Source organism: Chiloscyllium punctatum, chromosome 36, assembly GCF_047496795.1.
Source record: "Chiloscyllium punctatum isolate Juve2018m chromosome 36, sChiPun1.3, whole genome shotgun sequence".
NCBI classification, from domain to species: domain Eukaryota; kingdom Metazoa; phylum Chordata; class Chondrichthyes; order Orectolobiformes; family Hemiscylliidae; genus Chiloscyllium; species Chiloscyllium punctatum.
The window spans coordinates 69286877-69303076 of NC_092774.1; positions in this window are offsets into that span (position 1 = coordinate 69286877).

Consider the following 16200-nt stretch of genomic DNA (forward strand, 5'->3'; position numbering starts at 1 on the left):
ATTCGTTAGTGACAAAAGTAGTGTATATGAGATTAGGTACAGAGTGCAAACAGGCCATTTGTCCGAACAAGTCCACACCGACCCTCCGAAGAGTAACCCATCCAGACCCATTTCCCTCTGACGAATATACCTAACTCTATGGGCAGTTAAGCATGACCAATCCACATGACCTGAACATCTTTAGACTCTCGAAGAAAACAGGACCACCCAGAGAAAACCCACGCAGACACTGGGAGAATGTGCAAACTCCTCACAGACAGTCACCCAAGGCTGGAATCAAACCTGGGTCCCTGGCACTGTGAGGCTGCAGTGGTTACCACTGAGCAACTTCATGTTGCAACCCGAAGTAGGCAAGCAGGAGGATGAGAGAATACAGCAAGCCAGGCAGCACCAGGATGTGGCGTCGTCAACGTTTTGGGTATTAACCCTTCTTCAGGACTGAAACGTTGACTTCTCTGTGAGAAACGAATTACGGGAATGTTGCTGGGGGTTGGAGGGTTTGAGCTATAGGGAATGGCTGAATAGGCTGGGACTGTTTTCACTGGAGCATCAGAGGCAGAGGAGTGACTTAATAGAGGTTACAAAATCATGAGGGGCATGGACAGGGTAATAGACAAGGTCTTTTCCCTGGGATGGGGGAGTCCAGAACTAGACGGCATAGGTTTATGGTGAGAGCCGAAATATATTAAAGGGACAACTTCTTCATGCAGAGGGTGGTACTTATATGAAATGTGCTGCCACAGGATTTGGGTCAGGTGTTGTCAAATGGCACTAGATTAGTTTAGGATGTCAGGTCAGCATGGACCAGTTGTACCAAAGGGTCTGTTTCCATTTTGTATGTGTCTCTGACTACTGGTCCTGATGTAAGTTTAAAATAGAGTCCAAGTAACTTTAAATACTTCAATCTTGTTGTGCTCACCTCCTGCCAAGTTTAAACATGCTGAGTTGGACAAAGTATCCCAACACTTCAACCAAACCCAGAGTTGAAGAAGTCAGAAGTCAGAACATTGAGGGGACCAAAACTGATCACAAAATTCCAGGTGCAGCCTCATCAACGTCCTGTATACCTACAACATAACTTGCCAACATCTCTACTCAATTCCCGAACTGATGAAGGCCAGTGTGCTGAAACCTTTCTTCACTGCCTTGTGTACCGATGTAATCAGAGATATAGGACCTACTTTACACTGATCCACAATCCTGCTTCTGGGAGCACAGTGACTAATAGGGAAGGCAAAAGGGAGATTGGCCTTTAAATGGAGTATAAAAGTAGGGAGGTTATAGTGGAGGTTTTGATTGAATCAGTTCAATCAGCTGACAGTGGATCTGAATCACATGTAGATCAGACCAGTTTCGGACAGCAGGAAACCAGATACGTTCTTACAACAAACCACAACGATTTCATCAGTCGACTCTTAATTCCAGATTTATATTGAATTCAGATTCCACCTTCTGCCGTGGCAGGTTTTGAACCCAAGTCCCTAGAACACTACCTGGGTGAATAGTCTGGTGACAATAAAGTCGGCCATCGCCTCCCCTGAACACATTGGCTTATTCTGTTTAGAGGTAACAAAGGAGCAAGAGGTTTCAGCAGCTGCTAAGTTGTTGATATTACACAAGGGAACATCAGCACTCTCAGTAATGGCACACTGAAGTCTGTGTCCTGTATCAGAGGTAAGGGCTCGGGAACCAGAAGATGGAGGAACAGGAACATGCCATTCAGCCCCTTGAGCCTGCTTCTCCATTCAGTAGGATTCTGGGTGATCAGGCATTCCCCACATTCACTTTCCTGCCCTTTTCCTGCAACTGTTCATCCCCCAACTCTTCACGAATCTATCGATCCTAGTTTTAAAGTGACATGAAGGCTGTCAACAGAGTTACTGAGGTGGGGGTGGGGGGCGGGTGGACGGGGGCTCAGGTCGAACTTGGGGACTAAAACAATGGCTTCACACTTCACAATATTTAACTAAGGGAATGTTTATGGTTATCCAATGCTGGAAATTGGGCAGGCATTCAGATGAAATTATTGGTAAATTATGAATGACAGAGGAGTCAGAGAGAAGTGGTGTTCAGGCACAGTTGGATATCATCAGTATAGATACCAACACCAGCAGCTACGGTTAAACAAATCAGAACGGAAGACGCTAAAAGCAGACCCTCCCAGAGGATAGAGTGATGTTGGAGAGGGTCAGTACTGTCATTAACCCTGATCAAGGCGGGAGTAGGCCACTCGGCACTTCGAGCCTGCTGCAATATTCAATAAGATCATGGCTGATCTGAATTCAACCTCAACTCTACATTTCAACACATCCCCGACAATCTTTCATCCACTTGGTTATCAACAACCTATCTACCTCTGCCTTAAAGATTTTGAATCCACTGCCTTTTGAAGAAGACACACAACCCTCAGAAAAAAAAAGAAATCATCCTCATCTTTGTCTTCTACATTTAAAATATGACCCTGTACTTTCAGATATTAAGATAGGGACACAAGCTGCATTCAAATACTACCTGTGAACAGTTAATTATGTCAAAGTGCTTCACATGAACATACTGAGAATTCCTTTAAAAATCACAAGACCGGAGCACAGATTGGGACAGGTGACCAAAGACTTGGTCAAAGGGACAAATTTAGGGCAATCTTTTAAACAGGTTCAATTTCCCAAACATCAAAGGACAAAGACGTGAACAACAAACACAAAATAGCAAAGAATGGGAAACAACAGTGTAGTCATAATGTCACAGGATGAGTAATCCAGGGAACATGAGTTCAAATCCCACCACAGCAAGAGGTAAGATGTGAATAATTCAAATCATAAATGGGGAACACAAAGTAAGTCTCAGTATGGTATCGATGGCACTGACGTCAATTGTCCTAAAAACCCATGTTCATCAATGTCCTTTCAGGAGGGAAACTGCCATCCTTGCATGGTCTGACTTACATGTGACTCCAGACCCACAGCAACGTGGTTGACTCTTAAACTGCCCTCTGAATTGGCACAAGCAAGACACCTTGCACTTAGGGATGGATAACATACATCAACCTTGTGAAAGTGTCATAACAGAAATTGCTGGAGAAACTCAGCCAGTCTGGCAACACTGGTGGAGAGAGAGAGAAAGAAACAAAGACAATATCCTGGCTTGAGTCCAGAACAGTTGTGAAGAAGGGTCAGAGCACTTGAAATGCTAACTCTGCTTCTCTCTCCACATGTGCTGCCAGTCCTATTGAGTTTCTCCAGCATTTGATGCATTTTTGTGTTTCAGATCTCCAGCATCTTCAGTTCTTCATTACACTGAATTTGGAAAGCTCAAATCCCATAAAAGGGTAGAGCAGAAGGACTGGAATTACTCAGCAAGTCTGGCATCAGCTATGGAGATAAAAAGAGTTCGTCCTTCGGGTCATTGAATGATCTTACATCAGGGACAAACTTTTGGGGAAGCTGCAAGAATAAAAGGCATTGGTGTAACTTCAACATCTGGGAGAACTCTCTCAGCCATGGGGGTCAGGCTGACTCAGCATTCTGGTCCTGTTCATTACCTGTTAAATTCTCCATTTGTTGTTCTTGTTATATTTCTACATGGTTGACACATTCCTATGTTTTAAAATGAAATTGCAAACAGACAAGAATTTTCCATGTAAGTAATCATACATTAGAGGGTTTGGAACGTGAATGTAACTTTTAAACAGGAAGTATTTATTCATGCATGGGGTGTGGTCATCGCTGGCAATGCCAGCATTTATACCCATCCTTAACCACCCTGTGGTTGGTTGGAAAAGTGCATGAAGATGTCTCAGGTTGTCTTGAACAGCACAGCAATCTCAAAGATGGGTGTGCTCAGGTAGAAGTACCCTCCACTCCCACAGCCAAGTCTGCATTCACTTCAATTATAGATGCCATCTAAACCTCCCAGGACAAGGACAGCATGGGATGACAATCAGAATAAAGCTTCCTCTACTCTTAAATTTCAAGTGAAGCTACCTCAACACTGTCCCCAACAAACACTGCCAAGACAGAGACTGCATTGAGTTAGATACAGAGTAAAACTTCCTCTACACTTCCCCATTCATACAGTCCCAGGACAATGACAGCAGAGGGTTAAATAAACAGTAGAGCTTCTTATATTCTGACTGACATTTAGTACGTCCTACAACAATCCACAAGGAAAATTCAGAACTGTGACTGCAATCTGGTACTGAATTCACACATCCTAATGGGAATAACAGCAACAGAAAATCATGTCGTGACACACAGATAAAACACACACAATGTACAACAAAACTAGACTGTTATTGGGATCAAAGACATTTAAATGACAGGAGACATAGTCCCTGCAGTGATCCGAATGTGAGCTGAACAAATTTCACACTTGAACAATATTCTCTGGGAATGCAATGTCCACCTCACCGCTGTCTATTCAGTTCCTCTGCTCTCGTTCAGGGCTGAGTTGCGGATGACCACATTGTGGCGTGGGGGTCAAGAGGTTGGACAGTTAAGGTCAACTTGGATTGAGTCCATCCTTTTTCATGCCAGTGAGGTCGAGGGTCGCTCATTTACTCAACTTATAATCGGGGACAAGGGGATGTCAGGCTGGGCTTCTATCAGTTTGAGTTTAGAAGAAACAGTTGATCCGATGGAGCTGTATATCATCTGGAGAGGACTTAATGTAAATGTAATGTCAACTCAATTCTAGCCAGAGACTAGTCTCTCATTTAAGATAGGAGAGTTTTGTTTTTTCTCTCAAATGTTCTCTAGTGTTTGAAATTCACTTTTTAAGATAGCAGCATGTGGTGGTGTCACGGTGGTTAGCACTGCTGCCTCACGGCATCAGTGACCTGGGTTTGATGCTACTTTCGGGCCGACTGTCTGTGTAGAGTTTACACATTCTCCCCTTGTGTCTGCGTGGGCTTCCTCTGGTGCTCTGGCCTCGTTCCACAGTCCAAAGGATGTGCAGATGAGGGTGGATTGACCATGGGAGATGCAGGGTTACAGGGATTGGGTAACGAACTGGGTCTGGGTGGGACGGTCACTCAATGTTGACTCGATGGCCTGAATGACCGAATGAGGTGGACATTGCATTCCCAGAGAATATTGTTCAAGTGTGAAATTTGTTCAGCTCACATTCGGATCACTGCAGGGACTATGTCTCCTGTCATTTAAATGTCTTTGATCCCAATAACAGTCTAGTTTTGTTGTACATTGTGTGTGTTTTATCTGTGTGTCACGACATGATTTTCTGTTGCTGTCATTCCCATTAGGAATTGGCCAAAGCAATCAATAGTATGCACTTGCTTTATGGTTACCAACATCAAATTACATGAGTGGTTTTGGTTATTTAATCTCTTACATTATCGTATTCAACCAACTACAGCATTTAGAAACTTGCTTAATTACAATATTCAATATCTGCAGAGTACTTTTTCTTTTTGTCACGACCATTATCTTGAACTCTGACGTGTGACCTCTTCATTGCTGTCAAAGTTCCTTATTTATCCCGACATTGTCATGGTTTTACTTTGTCGAATGTCTTCCTGGCTTTTGCAGTTAAGACCCTATATTCTGCCCTTGTCAACATTTTCCCTTACAATTCTGTACTAAGGATTTCATGAAAAACCTCAGAGTGTGGTGAGACTGCGGAACTCACTACCATAGTGAATACTTGGGGTGGAAGACACGACAACTAAGGGTAAGCAACCCAATACAAATGAATGTCACTGTCACTAGATTCACAACAGAGTGAAATTAAAACATGCAATGTCCCTCAATTTCTCAACTGTTCCTAACCAGACTTGATGAAGAACAGATCTTGCACCTCAACATTATAATTTAAACAAAAACCAACAATTATAAATATGGCAAATTTTCTAGGGCAAAGTTAAAGAAGATAATCTAATTAATAGCAATGATTCAAATCCTTTGATCAAGTCCCCTACCATCTCAGAGACTTAAACTTAAGTGGCAAATTAAGAAAGAATTTTTTTTAAACTTACCAATTCAAACAAACAGTTTCCAACAATGGATTGCCAAGCCTTTGTGCAATCCTTGGACCATTTACTGTTTCACAGACAGGGAACTGTAAATCTAATTTAAAAGTCACTGTTGAATGTGAACAGACATCCCAACATATTGAGCCATTTTTTACAGGCTGGGACTCATTCCCAGAAAGAGCCAACAATTCTTTAACTGGACAGTAGAATCTAGGGAGAACAGCTCCTGGGCTCAACAAGCAGCAACGCCCAATGGAAGCAGTTGGCGGCGGGGCTGGGCGGGGCACGGGCATAAAACAAAAAAACCCACTGACTCTCCCACAGCACACACACTGTCAGAATGCACAGGGGCTCAGTCCTGGGAATGACCCACAGCAGTTTCGTGAAGTGAACCACACTTGATGAACAGATCTTGCACACCAGAATGAGAATTTAAACAAAAACAAACAATTATGAATCCGGCAAATTTACGAGGGTAAAGTTAAACAAGATAATCCAGTTAATAGCAATGATTTAATCCCTTTGATCAAGTCCTCCACCATCTCATAGATAGAAACTTAAGGGGTAAATTAAGGAAGAGAATTTTTAAAATTATCAATTCAAGCAAACAGTTTCCAACAATGGATTGCCAAGCCGTTGGGCAATCCTTCGATGATGCGTTGTTCACAGGCACATAACCGTGAATTTAATTTCTAAGTCACTGCTGAATGCGAATGGACACCCTGAAGTATTCAGCTATTTCTTACAGACTAGAGCTCGTTCCCAGACAGAGTCAATAATTATTTAACTGGACAGAAAAATGCTAGAGAGAACAACTGCTGGTATCAATGAGCAGCAGCGCCCACTGGAAGCAAAGTTGCAGGGGTGGGGGAGCACGTCAGCATAAAACAAAAAAAACCGACCGACTCTCCCATTATAAGCACTGTCAGAATGTGCAGGGGTTCAGTCCTCTCAGTGACCCACAGCAGTTTCACCAGCAGAATCAGATTGTTGGGAGCACTGGTGTGCCCGCTGGTCCTTCTGCAAGGTGCAGAATGATGAGAACCTCCACTTCCACTCGGGGCAGGTGAACGGCCTCTCCCCGGTATGGCCCCACCTGTGCCTCAGCAGGTGGGAGGAATTGCTGAAGGCCTTCCCGCACTCTGGGCAGGAGAAGGGCCTCTCCCCCATATGGACCCGCAGGTGGGATGCCTGGGTAAAGCCCTTCCCGCACTTGAGGCAGGAGAACGGGCTCTCCCCGGTGTGGACCTGCTGGTGCCTCAGCAGGGCAGAGGTATCATTGAAGGAGTTCCCGTACTTGGAGCAGCTGAAGGGCTTCTCTAATATATGGACCCGGCGGTGGATCAGTCGGACGGAGGAATAGCTGAAGGCCTTCCTGCATTCGGGGCAGCAGAATGGCCTCTCGCCTGTGTGGACCCCCTGGTGCCTCTGCAGTACCGAGGAATTGCTGAAGGTCTTCCCGCACTCAGAGCAGGAGAACAGTCTCACCCCGGTGTGACTGCGCCCATGAGTCTCCAGGTCAGATGGGAAACGGAAGCCTTTCCCACAGTCGCCACATTTTCATGGTTTCTCCACGGGACGGGATTCCTTGGGTTTCTCCATGACCGAAGCTTCAGCTGCACACAAACGCGTGTACAGCACCTCCCTGCCGTGAATTATTTTTCCCAGTCTGTATAACTTTTACTGGCTCCACAATCAGAGTGCTGCAATAGTCGGGTCTCTCTTCCACTCTCACTGATGCTGAAAACGTACTGAAAGAGGAACCAAAAAGCTTGGTTCCTTCTCACAGAATCATAGTCGAAAATTGTTACGGTCCCGATGGATTCAGTGACTGCCAGACATTGACGTGAAATTGAGGACTGCAAATGCTCGAGAGTCAGAGTCAAAGCACAGCAGATCAGGCAGCATCTGAGGAGCAGCAGAGTCAATGTTTCAGGCAAAGCTCTTCATCGATTGATATTGAAACGTCCGTCTTCAGATCTTCAAATAATCTGTAAAAAGAGATTACAAAAGTCATTACTGTCAGTCCAGGTTAGAAATTCCAAACAAGCAATTCTACTTTCTGCAGAACATTCTTTTCTTTCCCCACAAAATTGAAAGCACCATCCCACCCCTTCTCACCCCTCTATTCTCACACCGCTCAAACTAATCCTCCCGACGGTACTGATTCAGGATCTTACAGAGACCGAAAAGTGAAAACATCCAGATAGACACCTCTGAATTTTGGATACCTCCACCCTGAAAATTAGTATCTCTCACGACATCTGGGAGTGAGTAAGTCTGATTTTGGGAAGCAAGAAAAAAAGTGTCTATTCAGGATGAACCTTCAATGCAGCCTCTTGAGAAACAACCAGACACGAAATGGTTAACATCTGGGGAGGTGGAAGTGGGGAGATGGAGGAAATGTGATATCAAGGCATTGGCACCGACACCAGACAGAAACTGAACACACAGGCAGGGCAAACATTACAGGCAAGACAGAGTCATGGAGATACACAGCACAGAGGCAGGTCCTTCAGTCCAACTCATCCGTGCCGACCAGATAGCCTAATGTTATCTTGTCTCATTTACCAGCACTTGGCCATATCCCTCTGAACTCTTCCTATTCTTATACCCATCCAGATGCCATTTAAATGTTATAATTGGACCTATATCCATCACTTCCTCTGGCAGATCATTCCTTACACTTGCCTGCCTCACCTCAAACATGTTATCCTCCTGTTCTGGACTTCTCCCATCCCAGGGAAATGACCTTGTCTATTTATCCTATCCATGCCTCGCATGACTCTTGAAACGTCTGTAAGATCACCCCTCACCCTCTGGTATACTGGGGAAAACAGCAATGCACTGTGTTTACTTTTAGCTTCACACTCACTGCACCTTACTCCCGTATAAAACATTGTTTCCCTCCCCCACACTGTCCATAGGAAAAACCAAGAGTGCTGAGACTCTGGAGTTGGGGGAATGCCACGTAGAATTCCTGCAATGTGGAAACATGCCATTCAGCCCAACAAGTCCACACCGACCATCCAATGCGTAACCCATGTGGACATTTTCCCCTAGCCCATTCCACTACACTTACTGCACACTATGGGCCCATTTAGTATGGCCACTTCTCCCGAAACTGCACACCTTTAGATGTTGGGAGGAAACCAGAGCACTAGGAGGAAACCCAGCAGACACGGCAGGGAGAATGAGCAAAATCCACACAGGCAGCCGTCCCAAGGCTGGAATCGAAAGCGGATCACTGGCGCTGTAAGGCAGCAGTGTGAACCACTGATCCAACGTGCTGCCCATGTGTGCAGACAGAGGTGGGGGCTGGGAACTTTGTTAATTGTACCACACAGTGGATTGTTGAGTAAGGTTACATCTCACGGGATCCAGGGAGAGCTAACCAACTGGGCACAAAATTTAGAAGCGCATTGTTGGAGATGCTGGAATCCTTCCTGAAAACAACAAATGCTGGAGATCACAGTGGGTCAGGCAGCGCTGTGCTACTCTATGATTGGATGGTGTGGATGTGGAGATGATGCTTCCACGAGGAGAAGGGTTGAGGATGCCAAGTCATTGAGGGCATTTAAGACAGAGATAGGTTCTTGATTAGTAAGGGGTCAAGGGTTATGAGGAGAGGGCAACAGAATGGGATAGAGAAACATATCAGCCATGATCGACTGGTGGAGCAGACTCGATGGGCCAAATGGCCTCATCCTGCTCCTGTGTATTATGGTCTTAAAGCTGGGCAGATGACTTAAGGGGTTCTCACAAACTATTTCAGAATCCTGAAGAGGAGTTGTTGGACTCTAAAATTTAATTCTGCTTTCTCTCCACAGATGCTTCCAGTCCTGCTGAGTTTTTCCCGTGTTCTCAGTTTTGTTTCAGATTTCCAGCATCCACAGTTCTTTGTCTTATTTATCAAATTCATTTCTTGCCCTTCCCAAGTGTCTGGAACTTCATCTCCCTGATCTACAAACTGTTCACTTACCCTAGAAATGACCACTACCTCCTTATCAAAGTAGACCCCTTTGTTGCAAAATGATTGTTCAATTCTGTGACCAAAATTATTGCATTCGTAATTACTTACACAAGGGACTCTCAATATCTCAGGCAAGAACACAGCTAGATTGTTTCAGACAGTACATTTATGTGATTTGATGCAATTCCCTCTTCCCGACTTTACCAGCGTGTTGCAGGGAATGGAGGGTTTGAATTAAGGAGAAGCTGGGACATTTTTCCAATGGAGCGGAGGAAGTTGACAGATAACTTTAGAGATTTTTAAAATCAGGAGGGGTATAGATAATGTGTCATTTCCAGGAGGCTCAGAATATTTTATTGCTCCAAAAGGTGTAAAAGGGGGTCAAAGTTTCAGCAGAAATCGAGCAGAGCTGAGAACAGACAACATTTAACTCTGTGGGAACAGGGAGATCAGAGGACAGAGAAATCAGGACCTGAAATCCAAGCTAAAGCCAGACTACCATGTTATCAGTGATTTGATTAGTAGTGCCCACCCTCTACCTTTACTGAGCTTCTCACTCGACTTGAATGCCATGTATCCCTTCGATATTCCGGATCCAATCCTTGTCATTCTGAAGCCACATCTCTGTAAGGAGTCTCAGATCATAATTATTGTCTTCAACGTGTGCAGTCAATTAATTTTCTTTTGTTACAATGCAGCACCCATTCACAAACTGAGCTTTTAGTTTTATTTTTTGTGATGGTTAGAATCCAGTTTGGTTGCTCGTACATTTATTCTCCTTGTCCCTTTCTATCATTCTCTGGTGTTTGGTTTCCACATCACTACATTGCTCACTGGCCTTGATTTGGATTGGCTGTGGAAAATTGCCCAGTGTCCAGGGATGTGCAGGTTAGGTGGGTTAGCCATGGGAAACGCAGGGTTATCGTTTCAAAGTAATAGAAGGACTAGGCCATTTGGACCATCGACCCTGCTCCGCCATTCATTAAAATCATGGCGGATCTATCAATCGTCTCAGATCCTCCTAATTGCATTATCTCAAATACCCTTAATTCCCTTACCATGCAGAAAACCCATCCAAACGTGTCTTAATGAATCTGCCTCTACTACTTCCTTGAGCACAATATTCCATTAATTTACCATTAACCGCATAGGTCCTGCCCTGAGTTGCCTCATCAAAATGCGACAGCTCATATTTGTCTAAATTAAACTCCATCCACTACTCCTTGGCCCATCGGCTCATCTGATCAATTATAATTTATATTAAACTTTCTTTCCTACCTTATTCCCTAAAAGCTGAAAATCTCCTTCCCGCACTCTCGCCCTCCATTCTCACATTGTTGAATCTAATCACGGATGTCCTCATCCTGAACGGTTTGGTTCATGTTGATTAACAGGCCCACATTCAAGGGGGATCTAACTGAAACGTACAGAACATTGAACGGCCTGGACAGAGTGGACACTGGGAAGATGTTTTCACTGGGAGGAGAGACTAATACCCATGGGCATAGCCTTAGCATAAAGGGAGAATGGAGATTAGGAGAAATTTCTTGAGCCAGAGAGTGGTGAATCTATGGAATTCATTGTCACAGAAAACTGTGGAGGCCAGGTCACTGAGTATGTTTAACATTGAGATAGAGATGTACAGCACAGAAACAGACTGTTTGGTCCAACTTGTCCACACCGACCAACTATCCCAACCCAATCTTGTCCCACCTGACAGCACACGGCCCCATATCCCTCCAAACCCTTCCTATTCATACACCTACCCAAATGCCTTTTAAATGTTGCAATCGTACTAGCCTTCAACACTTCCTCTGGCAGTTCATTCAATAAACATACCATCCTCTGCATGAAAAAGGTGCCCCTTAGATCTCTTTTGTATCTTTCCCCTCTAACGCGAAACCCATGCCCTCTCGTTCTGGACTCACTCACCCCAGGGAAAAGACTTTGTCTATTAATCCGATCTATGCCCCTCATGATTTTATACACGTACAGTTACGACGTTTAAAAGACATTTGAATAAGTACTTCAATATGAAAGGTTGGAAGGTTTATGGGCTAAACACTGGTAGGTGCGACGAGTTTAGTTTGAGAACATACTCAGCATGGACTAGTTGGATGAAGGGTCTGTTCAGTGCTGTCTGACTCTGTGACTGACCTGTACTGGTCTTAAAACCATTTTCTTACCTCCCCCCATAAGCATCCACTTCTTTGTTGTTCAAAACTCAGATTAAATTAGCCTTGAATATGTTCAATGACCCCACTTCTGAACTCAATTCCTCTTCGTAATATATCATTTGCCTTGCTCATTGCCTGCTGCATCTGCCCGACAACTGGCATTGACTGGTGTGGAGGGACTCTGAGACCCATTAGTACATCCATACATCATTCCTGATGAAGGGCTTGTGCCCGAAACGTTCCCTGTCCTGCTCCTCAGATGCTACCTGACCTGTTGTGCTTTTCCAGTGCCATATTTTTCGACTTTCACCTCTAGTCCTCACTTTCTCCATATTCCAATATATCACCATTTATACAATGCACTGCTTTTTTTTTAAAACAACAAAGGCTATAATTTCACATTGCGGCACTGCACTTGCCACGTGTTTGTCAATTGAGACACAGACCTGGACCAACTTCGGGAAGAGGCAAAAGACTGAGTTCTGAACAAAAACCGTAGCGCACTCAAAACGCCGGCTCTGTTTACCTTTCCACAGATGCTGCTCGACCCGTTGGCTTTCTGCAGTATTCGCTGTGTTTGTTCTGCACAAATGCTGCTTTCCATTAAAGAACTTCAATCCCTGTCCTCTGGTAACTGACCCGAGTCAGTGGCAAGAGGTTCTTCTGATCATTAACCTGCCCATTCACACCACGTCTTCTCCCATCATTGCCAACAGCCCCTGGAAATCTCCAGTTAACCTTCTTTGCTCCAAAGAGAACATTCACAAACTTGGGAATGTCTCCACAAAATGGAAATTGCTCACCCCTGGACATGATGCAAGTGTTACAATGGGGCAGAGGTTTTGGCAAAATATTGTCAGTTAGCAGGTAGAAAAATGTTCAGGAAGTAAAACACAAATCCCAGTCTCCAGCTTTGTGAATCTTTAGAAACTCTTTGGGAAGTGGAATTGGAGGAGAACTGACGGACTGAGCAGAGACAGTCCAGACACCGTCCCTTTGTTTAAGAGGCTGATTGACTCTGATATTCTCGGGACATGAACTGACCCGAGACATTGAAAGAATTCTCTGCACATCAGGAATTCAAACCCATTCTCGGCTCGGAGCCAATGAGAAAATTCGGGAAGAGGCAAAACACTGAAAGGCTCGGAGTGCGATGGTCCCGGTGTAGGAGAGCTCGTTTCTCGTGACATGGATGTGCCTGCAGATGGTGGGATCAGACTGTCCCCATGTCTCCATAATGAATGTCCAAGGTTTTATTATGGAAAAGTAAAACTGATAGAAGACAATGGTAATTTTGGGCAGGGCGGGTTGAATTATGAATCGATTAGTAGGTTCCTCAAAGACACTGTGCAGCCACTGCTCGGATTTGTCTCTGTGGAGCAATTGGTCAGCACGTTCAGCTATTAACCGAAAGGTTGGTGTGTCGAGACCACCCAGGGACGGAGTGTTTCTTGATCTCGCTCCTACCGCTTTCTTGGCTGCGAAAGTGCACCTTTTTAATGGATTCAGGAAAATGTTTCCCAAACATTCTTCTCCACTTCTCCACAAATCTTCTCCACTGAGGAAGCACAAAGGGGTTTCTGAATTGATTGAATTTCTAACGTAAAGGACTGCGGATGCTGAGAATCCGAGACAGAAAGCGAAACTGCTGGAAAAAATCAGCAGGTTTGGCTGTACCTGGATGAGGGAAAAAACGAGTTCTGAAATGTTGTCTCTGATTCTCTTTCCACAGATGCTGCCTGACCTTCTGAGTTGCTCCTGCAATTTCTGTTTTTGTTTTTAACTGAACATCCATTTCATCTTTCGGGATGAAACACCCAGAATCGCCATTTGCAGATATTTAACCCTTTCGAAACCTGTGAAATGATTGGATTCAAACAAACTCTGCAATGATTCACTCTTTTTCAGTTCCACAGGCAGAGAGACCTGGGAAATGAAGCTGTCGGTGTGGTTCTGTATTGGTGGGCCGAGTGGTGAATGCGATGGACAGGAAATCCGTTGCGGTTTCCCCACGCAGGTGTGAACCCTGCCGACGACAGTTGAGAAACGTCGTCAAAAAGAAAGAGAGATTGCTCCACGGTTTTTTTAAAGATGTAATTCAGTGGAGGGATTGAAGTATTTCAATCACATTGGGACTGGTCGGGAACCTGTAGCCCACTGCCTGTCAGGGTGGTTCAAGCAGATACCCACAGAGCTGCTATTGAGGCGATGAGCCAAGGGTTTGGAAATGAGACGAGAACAGTGAGGGGCGTGAAGTCGTGATCGAAGTTAAGCAGGCACCTGAGGACAAAGGTGTTTTATTTGCCAGTGAAAGATACTGCTTCACAAAGTTAGACAATAGACAACAGACAATAGACAATAGATGCAGGAGTAGGCCATTCTGCCCTTCGAGCCTGCACCGCCATTCAATATGATCATGGCTGATCATTCCTAATCAGTATCCTGTTCCAGCCTTATCTCCATACCCCTTGACTCCACTATCTTTAAGAGCTCTATCCAATTCTTTCTTAAAAGAATCCAGAGACTGGGCCTCCACTGCCCTCTGGGGCAGAGCATTCCACACAGCCACCACTCTCTGGGTGAAGTAGTTTCTCCTCATCTCTGTCCTAAATGGTCTACCCCGTATTTTGAAGTTGTGTCCTCTGGTTCAGCACTCCCCCATCAACGGAAATATGTTCCCTCCTGCCAGAGTGTCCAGTCCTTTCATAAGCCTATACGTTTCAATCAGATCCCCTCTCAGTCTTCTAAACTCAAGGGTATACAAGCCCAGTCGCTTCAGTCTTTCCGTGTAAGGCAATCCTGCCATTCCAGGAATTGACCTCGTGAACCTACGCTGCACTCCCTCAATAGCCAGAATATCTTTCCTCAAATTTGGAGACCAGAACTGTACACAGTACTCCAGGTGTGGTCTCACCAGGGCCCTGTACAGCTGCAGAAGCACCTCTTTGCTTCTATACTCAATCCCTCTTGTTATGAAGGCCAGCATGCTATTAGCCTTCTTCACGACCTGCTGTACCTGCATGCTTGCCTTCATTGACTGGTGGACAAGAACACCCAGATCTCTCTGAACAGCCCCTTTACTAATTTGATACCATTGAGGTAGTAATCTGCCTTCCTGTTCTTGCCACCAAAGTGGATAACCAGACATTTATCCACATTAAACTGCATCTGCCATGCATCTGCCCACTCACCTAACTTGTCCAGGTCACCCTGTAATCCCCTAACATCCTCATCACATTTCACCCTACCACCTAGCTTTGTGTCATCAGCAAATTTGCTAATGTTATTGCTGATACCATCTTCTATATCATTTACATATATTGTAAAAAGCTGCGGTCCCAGCACGGATCCCTGCGGTACCCCACTGGTCACTGCCTGCCATTTTGAAATGGAGCCGTTAATCACTACCCTTTGTTTCCTATTAGCCAACCAATTCTCTATCCAATCTAGTACTTTGCCCCCAATCCCGTGCGCCCTAATTTTACTCACTAACCTCTTGTGTGGGACTTTATCAAAAGCTTTCTGAAAGTCCAGGTACAGTACATCCACTGGATCTCCCTCGTCCATCTTCCGAGTTACATCCTCAAAAAATTCAAGAAGATTAGTCAAGCATGATTTCCCCTTCATAAATCCATGCTGACTCTGTCCTATCCTGTTACTATTATCCAGATGTGCCGTAATTTCATCCTTTATAATAGACTCCAGCATCTTTCCCACCACTGAGGTCAGACTAACTGGTCGATAATTTCCTGCTTTCTCCCGCCCACCCTTCTTAAAAAGTGGCACAACATTAGCCGCCCTCCAATCCTCAGGAACCAACCCCGATTCTATTGAACTCTGGAAAATAATCACCAGCGCATCCACGATTTCCCGAGCCACCTCCTTCAGTTGGGACTATGGAAGGGAAGCAGTGATGGTGATTATCTTTGGCTGTTCACCTTGTGAATGTTCCCAATGCTGCGCATGTCCGTGTTAACGTCAGAACTCTGCAGCATGGCGGCGTCAGGTACGCACAGTGCCAGGGGCGCAATGGATGACGCATCTGACTCCACCTACCTGTTTGA